Source organism: Amphiprion ocellaris, chromosome 4, assembly GCF_022539595.1.
Source record: "Amphiprion ocellaris isolate individual 3 ecotype Okinawa chromosome 4, ASM2253959v1, whole genome shotgun sequence".
Lineage (NCBI taxonomy): Eukaryota > Metazoa > Chordata > Actinopteri > Pomacentridae > Amphiprion > Amphiprion ocellaris.
In genome coordinates, this window is record NC_072769.1 from 6008417 (window position 1) to 6020682 (window position 12266).

The 12266-nt window shown below is 40.7% G+C and overlaps 2 long non-coding RNA genes across 2 annotated transcripts; one reads left to right on the forward strand and one right to left on the reverse strand.

Annotated features, from left to right (window-relative positions):
* Positions 1-502: 502 nt before the first annotated feature.
* On the forward strand, positions 503-3432 carry LOC129348737 (uncharacterized). The gene is made up of 3 exons (XR_008601400.1): positions 503-796; positions 1497-1711; positions 1813-3432. It is a non-coding gene; the product is annotated as an uncharacterized LOC129348737 (long non-coding RNA).
* Positions 3197-6402, reverse strand: LOC118471121 (uncharacterized). The gene is made up of 4 exons (XR_008601398.1): positions 6042-6402; positions 3958-4227; positions 3383-3679; positions 3197-3297 (listed from the first exon to the last, which is right to left on the reverse strand). It is a non-coding gene; the product is annotated as an uncharacterized LOC118471121 (long non-coding RNA).
* Between the last annotated feature and the right edge of the window lie 5864 nt (positions 6403-12266).

Here is a 12266-nt window from a genome sequence, read left to right on the forward strand (position 1 = left end):
AATAATTGTTATTTTAATAAATTAATGACATATTTAATAACACATTTATGTATTTAATTCCAATTTTAATTAATTAATGACATATTTAATTCCAATTTTAACTAATTAATGACATATTTAATTATTTAATGATATATTTATTTAATAACACATTTAAGTATTTAATTCCAATTTTAATTAATTAATGACATATTTAATTCCAATTTTAATTAATTAATGAAATATTTAATTCCAATTTTAATTAATTAATGACATATTTAATTAATTATTTAATGATGTATTTATTTATTTAATTTTGGCACTTTTAGTCCTCCATAGGTTCAATCAGCTGAAAAAGTTTGCAGAAATCTGTGTTTTCCTTCCTGATTCTACCTGAACAGAGGGAAGTGGAAGCAGTGGTTTTACTGCTGTAGAGCTTGTTGGTGGCGTTCAGGAAGCTCTGTGGAGGAGGGTGTTCAGCCTCAGTCTCACTTCCTGTCTGGTCGTCCATGATCTCCCACAGCGGTAACTCTCTGGCTTTCTGCTGGCTGCCAGAACTCAAAGAAAAGAACTCCACTTGTAGGTCAGGAGCTCTGAAATTTATTTTGGGATATTTTTTTTGTTGTCATCTGAAGAGCAGCTAGTTAAATGATGTCTGCTTGACTGACCGCTGACTGTAGCAGTCTTCCTCCAGCAGGTGGCGCAGTTGTACTGGAAACTGAACCAACCCTAACCAAACATCAGCTGTTCCTTCTGGAGCGTTAAAAGCAGCAACTCTACGTAAAGATGGACCAGCCCTCTGTGGTGTCACGAATAGGTTAGTTCTGAAAGTCACCCTGTGCTCTAAATCATTCTCTTTATTTTTTTTGAGTGGATGAAAACTTTAGTTGATGACTGATATGTTGCCTATTAATTAATTACTTTTAAATCACAATGACTTAATAGGTTAAATTTGTCTTGGAAATTGTCCAGCCAACTAGTAAACTCTGTTATATGCTTGGATTTTTGAGTTTTCTCTTCATTTTTTGGAATGTTCATTACAGGTTGTGTGTTTGAGCATATATTTTGTTGTCTGTAGATTCTGAGTCTTTTAGGTGATGGTAATTGTTGGAGCCATTTCAATCAGTAACCAGCAAGTGGCGCTGTGAATTAGTTACCTGTGTATTTAATGGCCACACTAATTGACACAGGTGTGGCGCAAAACAGGATGTAAATTGTTTTTGACCATGGCGTGGTGTGGCGTGGCATGAAAAACTGTTTATTGGAAAGACTTTGTTCTTTTTTACTTTTGATGAACTCCAGAAGGTAAATAAATTGATGAGTCCGTTCATAATTGTGAGTTTGGTCAGTGACTTTTTGAATATAGACTCTATTGGTGTTATTTTTGGACCACAACGGAGTAGCCACAAGCCACACGTTCTTAATGGAATCAAGTTTGCATCATCAGTAATCATAGGAACTTCAGTAAAAATCAACTGGACTTCTCGTGTGGTGTTTTTTTTTTTTTTTTTTTTTAGGTGTTTCCCCTTTAATTAGTGTTGACTAAACGACAGCTTCACGTCTCAACATAGAACAGACAAGACTCAGCAGTCCACCTGCATCTAAAGGATAAAGGACATTCCTTTGAGGACAGCAATGTCTACATTATGGACAGAGAGGACAGATGGTTTGAGAGGAGTGAAGGAAGCCCTCTATGTCAAACTGGAACAGTCATCTCTAAACAGAGGAGGGGGTTTGTGACACCACTTATCAAACACCTATAATGCTGTGATTAGATCTCTTTCCAGAAAGTTTCTCCATCGTTAACATCTTGAGTCTCTCCTGACTTGACAGATTCACATCCTTTGCTGTATAAAACTGGAAGCTCCACCACCATGATCGCTGTCATAGTCGGTGGATCGCCTGGTTTCACAACATCCATACCTGGAGACCGATGTCCTGGTTGTTAACGGGTCATTAGCCATGTGAGCTGGAGGAACTACAAACTCTGTAACTCACCATTAGTCAGTTGGAACTGAAGAAGAACCTTGGATGAAGGGGAAATGTCTTCAAGAACTGATAAGAGAAGTCCAGTTGATTGTTACTGAAGCTCCTACAATATATTTGTTGGTAAATCAGAAAGAATGAACCACAGTGAAACTAAAAGAATATGGAACATTAGTCTGATAAGGAGAAAATTAAAACCCTGTTTGGACTTAATCAGCTGTTAAACATCAGCTCATTTGATGCATCCATGCCATAATGCCACAATACTTTGCCTTAATATTTTAGAAAACCGAGCCTATTTTTGTAAGTTTATTGCACTTCGTCTCTGGTAGTTTCCAAACTTGATGCACTCATGAACTTCATCTCATATGAACTTTGAATTGTGTTTCCAATAATGAGGCAGAAGCTTCATCTTTGTTTTTTTCGTTATTTCTTCATGTAAGAAAACACTGCTTCATTTAAAGTGGGATATCTTCGGTGTCTCTATCAGGCAGCACCCTAGTGATTCTTCATGCTTCTAACCACCGTCACATGGTAGCCATCAGCATTTTGTCCTTCACCTTCTCCCTGAAGCAACACAGGAAGTGAGAAAAGACCTGAATCAGAATCAGCTGAATACAGCGTGTAGTTTAAGCTGCATTAGTTGAATTAAAACAACATCCAAGTTGTAGTACGTTAATTAAACTGGCTTGAAAACCTATTTTCCATCCTGACATCAGGATTTGAAACCTTACAAACTTGTCTGGTTGACTTCAAACAAATAAGAGACAGACTGAACTCTGAATAAAGATTCTAGTGTAAAATCTGACAGAGCTACAGCGTTCCAAACAAGGCTGGTTTAGTAGCTGTCTGGCCAACTTAGTAACTCCACCTTCATCATCACTAAATATCATCTTAATGTGGAAGAAAACTACCAACCTGATTCTGGCTGTCAGGAAAAGCATTTCCTTTAACATACTACACTACTGAGTTCTTCTCCGCTGAACCTGCAAAGACATAAAACTTCAGTTTAAACTGGAACATGGCAGTCAGTCAAACACATCTCTGATCTGAATACAGCAGCTGGTAGCACACAGACAGAAAACACAAGTTATAGAAAATAATATCCATATAATACAGAAAAATATAGAACACGATGTTTAAACCAACATCCAGAGGATGATGTCTGATGTTCTAAAGTCTACAGATGAATGCATTCAATGAACATATGTGGGATTCAATAAAAATTAGACCTGCCTCTTCTGTCTGTGGTTGGTGTGTTTTTCCTGAAACACTTCCAGATTGAAAAGGCAGCGAATGCAAGTGCAGCAGAGACTCCAATTATGATCCAAACTGTCAAACAAAACACTGAAGGTCAAGAAAAACTCAACAAACAACACGTTTCATTGTCAAAAATCAGAGTTAGAACTGATCTTACCATGACTATGGTTGTTCTCTGAGCTGCTGTTGGTGAAGTTCTCTCCACAGACCTTCGGAAGATGCACTGTAAAAGTCTCATTCTCTGCAGGGTTTCCAGCCACACATGCATATGAAGAGTTGAGGTCCTGTTTGGTCACAGTGAGAGCCAGAGATCCAGCAGAGCTGCTCTGGTTCACCACCTCCTCATCTTTGTACCACCACAGTGTGATCTCTGCAGCTTTGTCCACAGCACACAGCAGATAGCAGCTGTCAGAGCTCACACTCAGTGTTTGGACAGCAGGAGGCCCTACAGAGTCTGCAGAGAAAGGTTAGACTTTAGACAACAGATGTTTTGTACATAATTCTGCTCCACTCTGAGGAAAAGCCTTCAGGTAAATCTGAGGGTGTAGTTAACCCTCTACCACTAACTGTGGTGTTTTTAAAGAAGCCTCTTTGATGCTGAGTCTCCAGAACAAGGACTGCATCATGTGAACAAAGGCTGCTCCCTGTTGGGTTACAGCCCCAGAAACAACATTTACATGAACTAAATGATCCAACACAGTTTTCAGTGCTGGCAGTAGAACTGGAACTTACCGTAGACAGTCAGCTTGTACGTTACAGTCCCATCGCTGAAGGTGATACTCAGGTTCCCTGCATCAGTTTTCTCCAGATCATTTATAGTGAACCATCCAGTGGTGTTGGACCACAGATACTTGTTGTTTTTTTTTGAGTATGACTCACTGACATTATTCTGCACAAACATCACAGTTTCTTCATTGTGTTTAAGAGTTACAAAGCCTTTCCCACTATGGGGTGTTGTGATGTTCCCACCTACAGTACCATTCAGCTCCAATGATCCTGCCACTGTAAAACACAGAAGGACTCCAGTCAGCACAGACATGAATCCACCAACAGCTGCAGAGTTTAAAACCAGAATGACAATAAAGATGTGTTTTAAATGAAACAGATTCTTCAATGACCAGAGAGTTTGTGAGATAGTTTGGTTTGTTTATTCCCTGCTTTAGTTTGAAATCTTCTTTCCTTATGTGTCACTTTCCCTTTAGCTTGCCTTCTGTAGGTATGAGTCACCTGGATCTTATCTCCCCGATCACCTCTCAGTGTACAAGCAGATTTCCTCTCCACCATCACCATGGGCCTGTTTGTTCTCATTTTCATACCTCTTTGGGCCTCAGGTGTTTTTGTGTTACTATTTTATTTGATTCTGTTTTTGGATTTCTTTAGTCACCATTTGGGCTTTTAGCTTGTTTTCAGTGCTGCACTGCTCTTGAGTTGAAGGTCCTTCGATTTTACTTGAGTATTTCCATGTTCTCCACTCTATCCACTAGATTTATCTGACAGCATTTTAACACACTAACTGGTAGCATAACAGTTTTAAATACACCACATCGATTACAGCAGTGGTTTGGCTTCTTCCCAAAACAGTGTGCAGGTAGACTGACATTTCAGACGTCTGATTTCTCACATGGATTCATTTCAAACATTCAAATACAGACACTGAAACTGTAGTGGAATATAACTGTGAGAGAGTTTTTCTCCATGTTGAGAACAATGAAGGTCATGTAGGATAATCAAGTGTCTTTGTGCAGTTGCCTGAGGCTACTGACTGAAGAGTAAATAAACAGGATAACGGGCCACACATTAGGTCTTGTAAATGAAATATGTCTAAAAAAATGCAACCACACTAGTTTACACAGGAGTGTGCAACAACCCCACCCTTCTTTTTTTAGAAGTGAGTTAACGGGACACTTAGCTGCAGGAGGACATTGAACATTAAACTTCCTCAACATATTCTAACAGAAATATTTGGCACAGAACTACAGAAACAAATTAACTCTGCCTTTCTGCTCATGCTTTAACTTAATCTCTGTTCATTTTGTGTTTATTTGCTTTATTATCTGTCTTTATTTTTTGTTCCTTCATTATAATCCACTGATCTCTTGAATACAACCAGAACCACCCACTGGGTACAGAGTAATGAGGGTATTTTCATTTAAAAGATGTGGTTTAAACCATTCATAGTGTTTAGTAATTCAGTGGGTTTTATCTTAAAGATAAGCGATAAAATGTGATATTAACTGACAGCTGCTGAAATGTGAAATGAAATCAGACTGAGGTTTAGTAACAGAAGACAAACTACTACCAGGTTTAGATTCACTCTCACTCTGTGTCTTAGTTTTAAAGTTAAATTACTGCAGGACAACAAGAGAAAATGAACAGACTGTCTTTGACATGATATCAGATATAATCACACATGCTGGTGCACACTGATCTGCTGCTAATGAGCTCCTTCAGGATTCTAAAACTGGATCATCTGAACATTCACAAACCACCAGCTCATGTTTTAAAAGTATGGAAGCCCGTTTCCGCCACTTAAAAAAAAAAAGAAGTCACATGCTATCTCATAATTATGAGATCATAAGTCAGAATTATGAGATACAAAGTCATAATTATGACTTACTATCTCGTAATTATGACTTACTATCTCGTAATTTTGACTTTGTATCTCGCAATTATGACTTTGTATCTCATAATTATGACTTTCTATCTCATAATTATGAGATAGCATGTGACTTCTATTTTTTTTCAAGTGGCGGAAACTGGCTTCCATAAAAAAGGAACAAATATAAAAGTGCTCGGAAGAAAAAGTTATTACTCACGCCACGCGAACCAAAGCCAGAGTAGGAATCTAAACCAGTAGAGCATCATGTCAGCCATCTGTCTGCTCTCCTCTCTGTGGAACATGAATTATGGGATGGTATTTATAGAGACAGAGTCAGAGGGTGGGGCCTCCAGGTGTCTTTCCCCCTCCCTATTAGTTTTTTTTAATTTCACCGCTGCTAACTGTTTCATCATAGATTTACTCTCATGTGCACAGAAAACTATGAACAATGAAATTCTTACTTTGCTGATCCTTCTTAATCAAACATAGATAAGCAGACTTAGAGTGACAACAGCAGTGAACCAGTGATCATGACTCAGGGATTTTCCACTGTAGCTGCTCCTCTGTCCAGCCAAGATGCTGTGAAGATGGTCGCAGGCGTTGTTCAGGCATGACTGAACTGTGCTCTGTCTCAGCTACAGTCCCAGCAGTAGAACTGGTTCAACTGGTTAATAAAGAGAGGGGTTCATTAAAGAGAAATATTACTGTATGACTCAGGGAACTCTTGGGACTCTGTCTGCCTGATAAAGGCAAGTCAACCTAACCCACTGGGACTGAGCACTCCCTTGCAGAACTGGATCCTGGACTTTTTAACAGACAGGATCAGTACGTATGGGGAGGGAACAATAAGTCTGATACCATCTCACTGAGCACTGGTTCTCCACAGGGGTGTGTTCAAAGTCCCTTACTCTTCGCTCTGTTGACCCACGACTGTTGTGCAAAGTTTAGCACAAACCACATCATAAACTATGCGGATGACACAACGGTGCTGAATCTCATTCAAGGTGATGAAGAGGGTTTGGGGGTAGAGGTGAGGGTTTGGGGTGAGGGTTTGGGGTTGGGGTGAGGGCTTGGGGTTGGGGTGAGGGTTTGAGGTGAGGGGTTGGGCTTGGTGTGAGGGGTGAGGGTTTGGGGTGAGGGGTTAGGGTTGGAGTGAGGGTGAGGGGTTGGGGTTTGGGGTTGGGATGGGGGGTTGGGGTGGGGGGTTGGGGTTGGGGTGATGTTTTGGGGTGGGGGGTTGGGGTTTGGATGAGGGTTTGGGGTGAGGGGTTGGGTTGGGAGAGACTGCTGCCTCCCCCTGCAGGGGGAGCCAACAGTATGCACAGTCTCAGGGGCCACCTAGCTTCCTAAGACTGGAATATACTTTCCGCACGAACGAGCCGCACGGAAGTCAGCACGAGAGAACGTGTGTGCATTTATACTCTGTGCGGTGTCTGCTCCCAAACTGCAGGGGGCAGTGTATCTCAAACACACGTCTACCTGGTCTACTCTGGTACTAAACTAAAGAAGAAGTTTGCCATTGTTTACACCACTTACAACACGGCATTTTACTGAATAAAAACATTTTAGAAGTTAGTTTTAATTTCACACCATGAATTGTTCATAACCCAGTTACCACGGTGATCTCTGTGTGATGAATCGTATAAGTGCACGTATTTCTAGACTTAAGCTACGAGTAGGTCCTGGCCTTCTGCTGGCTCCGTCCGCATTGATTAGAAAAATGTGGAGGTGCGCGGAGCGGAAATTTTCTGCACGGAAAGGCTGCTCGAGGGGGCGTGGGTGTGAAAATGACGTAATTTTTCCGCACAGAGGCGCATGGACCTCGCGGATGCGGCAAGCATAACACAAGCTTTATAGTGTCCTTCCGTTAAAAAGGTCAAGAGATCATGGTCAGGGTGCCAAGAATTCTACTCTGCTGGGGGATGCCGGCTCAACAGAGTCATTTGCAAAAGTTGAAGGGGGAGGGGAATTTGTTCGGGGACAGGCCTAATGATCAGGACAGGGGGTTTGGGGTTAGGCAACAAGGGATCAGGATAGGGGGTGAGGGTAAGAGTGAAATATCAGGGCAGGGGGTTAGGGTTTTAAGGTCAGGGAGGTTAAGGTCAGAAATTAGAATCAGGGGGTGGGGGTAAGGGGTTAGGGTTAGGATCAAGAGGTCAGGAAGGTGAGCTAGGGTTAGAGGTCAAGGGGTCAGGGAAGGGGGTTAAGGTTACAATTGAAGGTCAGGGAAGGGGATAAGGGTTAAGGGTCACAGGTCAGGATAGGGGGTTTAGGGCTTAAGGTCTGAGGGTCAGAGTGGAAGGCCGGGGTTAGGGTTAGGGTCAAGGGCATTGAGGATCACCAAGGACCCCACTCACCCTGCCCATAGATTGTTTTCCTTCCTACCCTCAGGCAGGACGTACTGCAGCCTGAGATGTAAAACTGTCAGCTTCTGAAACAGTTTCTTTCCCATCACAATCCGTCTTTTAAACAGAGGACTGTAAATATCAGCATAGACACTCTACCGCCTTCACAAGTGCAATAACCTCTTATTTATTCTGTTTTGATTTATTTATCTTCATTCACCGCCCTACCACACCAGTATTTATTTATCAGTTATTTTTTAATTGTGTATGTTTTTTATTGTTGACCCTGCATCATCATTTCATTCTGTACTACATCTCTGATGTGATTTGTATAATGACAATAAAGAAATCTGAATCTGAAATCTAATGATTATGATTACAGTTTCATTTAGCAGACACTTTTATCCAAAGTGACAAGGTCGATGGGCAGGGCGGCACCAAAGACCTTACCTAAGTGTCAACTGTCCCCTAACCAGGAAAAATAATAACAATGATAAAAATAATAACTATCATATAAATAATGATAATAATAATATAAACCAAAATTTTAACCATCTATTTGCTGTGTCAAAGTTAGGGATGTTCATACTGAACTATGCAGAGTCAAAAGTCAGAAATCTCCTCTGGATCAAATATTGGAGTCTCCAGAAAAATATTGTCCAGAAAGTCTTCAGAGTTTGAAGTGAATCATGTTGATTGAGTCCAGAGGCTGTAAGAACAAACATGAGCAGAGATTTTTACTAACTACACAAAGCGTTAAGTTGTCTACTGGGTGATTGTATGAACTTTGTCTCAGCCAGCAGCAGCAACCTGCCAATATGGGATGAACTGAACCTGAAACCTTCAACAGGTTTTCTAAGGTATTAATGATTCTAGGTCTGCTTGTCAAACACCTCAGGACAGACATTTTGAGTTAACAAGCCCTGACAGACTCCACTTCAAATGAAAGAGGGAGAACAATGACAGCATTTTAACGGTCCTCAGGACGTAAACACTACATGTTGGAATCACTGGTCAAATCTGATGAAATAAAACATTTAAGAGGTTTTTTTCTCCTGACTACACCCTTGATTGTGTTTTATCTGCTCTCAGATGTACGTCACTTTAGATAAAAGCATCTGATAAATTAAACTAAAGAACTGTAGAATTGTTGAAGAAGTCAGTGACTTTGTCCCAAAATAAGGTTCAGAAAACATTTCACAGTGAATGCAGCACAGGTGGCTGAATGTTCTCGATGTTAGCTGTTTAAAAGCAGCTGTCTGGGGAAAAGATAAAAATCTAAATCGAGACTTCATATACACTTCCTATTCACATAAGCTTTTGTTATGTGATTAATGCCCCCTGGCAGCTCTGGGATTAGTCACATTTTCAACACACCCGCCACTGGAGTGATGATGGAAAGTTTGGGTCCTGGATCCTGAAGTTTGACGGGAGTGGATGTGGCACACAGAATTACCTTTCAGTAAAACCCCAGCAGCAGCTTCTGCCTTTATGTTGAACTATGTTGGAATAAGTTAGCAGGGCTAAAAGTTCAGGTTGGACACAGCAAGTTAACCGAATAGGATCCATCTTTAGCACATTATCACATTAAAGAAGAACCACTGAGTGGGCTCGGATTAGATGTCCCAATGCAGGTATGGATTTGGGCGTGTCTGTGTGCGATTACTGAGACCTGCAGCTTCCTCACACAAGCAGCAAAAGTCTGACAGATCTCCGTCACTTCTGTTTGAACAGTTAAATCCTATTTCAAGCAGTGCTGCTCTGTCTCCATTGTAGGGTCAAAAGAAGTTGCGCAACACACGATAGGATTTTTTTTTAACCCCCAGATGCCTAAGTAAACAGGGCGAGGCCGAGAACCTGAGGACTATATACTCTTTTGGCACTACTACCTGATTAACGGCACGTAACTCATCAGACTCAGGACTCCACTTTCTCATCAGAACCCCATTATCTAAAAAGAAAACAGGAGATATGCTGTCAGCAGCTAATGCAGAAGCAAAACACAGATTCTGAGCAGTTATCAACATGAAACGGTTCACATTCAGAGTTCTAAGTTGGTCATGGATGACTCAGACAAGTCCACAATTTCACCAAGTTTACAGGGAACAGATTTGGTTCAGAGAGACAGGTCCAGAACAACAGTGACCACGGGGTGAGGAAAAACGTAAATGGCCCCAACTTCTTTCTGCATACAGGTTGTTTATTCATACCAATACTACAGTTCACCAGTCAACTGGCATGATCCCGTATTTTTCGATGTTTGGACGGAAGCCACGGCTGGCGGTGGATTTGTTGTTGGGGGCCTAGAGTACAAAGGAGGATGATGTTGCAATGGGAGAGTGGGTACAGGAACATCAAAAGTCCCTGAGTTTGGCCTATGACATTGCAAAACAACTGTCAGAGGTGAGAAAAGCACAGATAGACCTGAAGAACCCAGGTCCATGTACTGGTCAAGGTTTGAGCAGGGTGGCTTGGTATATACTAGAAATCACTCTGTGAGAGGTCGTAATAAGATCCAGGATTTTTTTATGTTTTGATGTTGTGAACAAGCTCCACTGGTTCCCCTTTGATGAGGAGAGGAGCTGTTTTATGCTTACCACAAACTTCCAGTGGACATTTCCTTCATTGACAAATCCAATGACTCCATCGTAGTCATCAAATGTGACCTGACAAAATATGTAAGTGCAATAATTGTATTTTTTATGTAGTACACAGAAGCAAAAGAAAATTCCACATACACAGTAAACGTGATCTTTTTTCCTCTATGGGACCATATGTATTGACTAAAAACTACATTTCCAGTGTCACACCATGGCTGATAACACTAGGGCATGTGTACATCCACAATCAAAGAATTTAGTGTCCTATCTGAAGCCTACTGACACTCCCAACTACATTACTAAGTGTTAAAAATAAATGACTACAGTTATACTCACCTTTTTTAACAATTGCCTGGCCATCTGCTCTCTGGTGCCGTTTAAAATAACACCCATGATGTAGTGATCCATGTGGTACAGTCGGACAGCAGTGTCCTCAGAGATGAGTATGGCTCTAATGTAACATTCAATCACCTGATAGAAAAATTTTAGGGGGAACACAAACATACATACAAACATGTCAGGTAATATTACAGTTAAGTCATACCATGTCACTGTCACTGAACAAACATTTATAGAACATTTTACAACATTTTTTAGACTAATTTGTTTAAGTCATACTTCAGCCCTTGTGACCTGCTGGATAACTTGGACAATCTGGTACACAGACAGTTTTAAAAAGAAACTTGCCTCTCCAATGATGAGTTCATCAGGCCTTAAACTCTGAAATTCAATGTGCCGCAGGGTGAAATTTTGCTTCTCTTCTGCATGTCTGATAAGAACCACAACAACCTCTGCTGGTGTGCATGTCCAGAGGACATCAACCTACAAGAATATGAACAATAAACTCATGTCACATAATACAGCGTTGTAATCCTCTGGCTATACATTCTATTGTCCTCATACAGAAAACTGTCATTGAACAAAGCCACCTCATTTTGTATTCATTGATAATTCTTGCATTATTAAAATTTCAGTATTTTAACATGGACTCAATACCTATGTCCTGGGTCAAACAAACATTGGGTGTGAATAGATCTCACCCTAATGTTCATTAATGCTTCCCACAACAGCTCTGGTAAGTGACAAGTTAATTATGAATGATGCTTGAATGATAATGACTTAAAATTTTTTTTTTTTACATATTTTTTATGATAGTGATTTGCAAAAAAAAATGTAAAAATTGCCTCTGTGGCAGGCTTGGACTTTTTGCTTGTGACGTCATTGCTGCTATTCCCCTCATCAAGGTTTTGCAGAAGACTTTTGCCAGTCTTCAGTGTTGGCTTTGATTTTTTTTGACCTGGTACTGTAGTTGGAGCACTGTAAAATTTGGACCTGCCAGCTGGGGGCTTTGCTCCTTCTCTCTTTGCCCAACTCTCCTGATACTGAGTGATGTCTTTTGGGATGGTTTTAATAAGTAACTGCTCAGGGAATTTGTGGGCCATGATGTGTTCTCTGTATCTCCCCTGTAGAGAGCCATACATTTTTCTTACAAAGGTC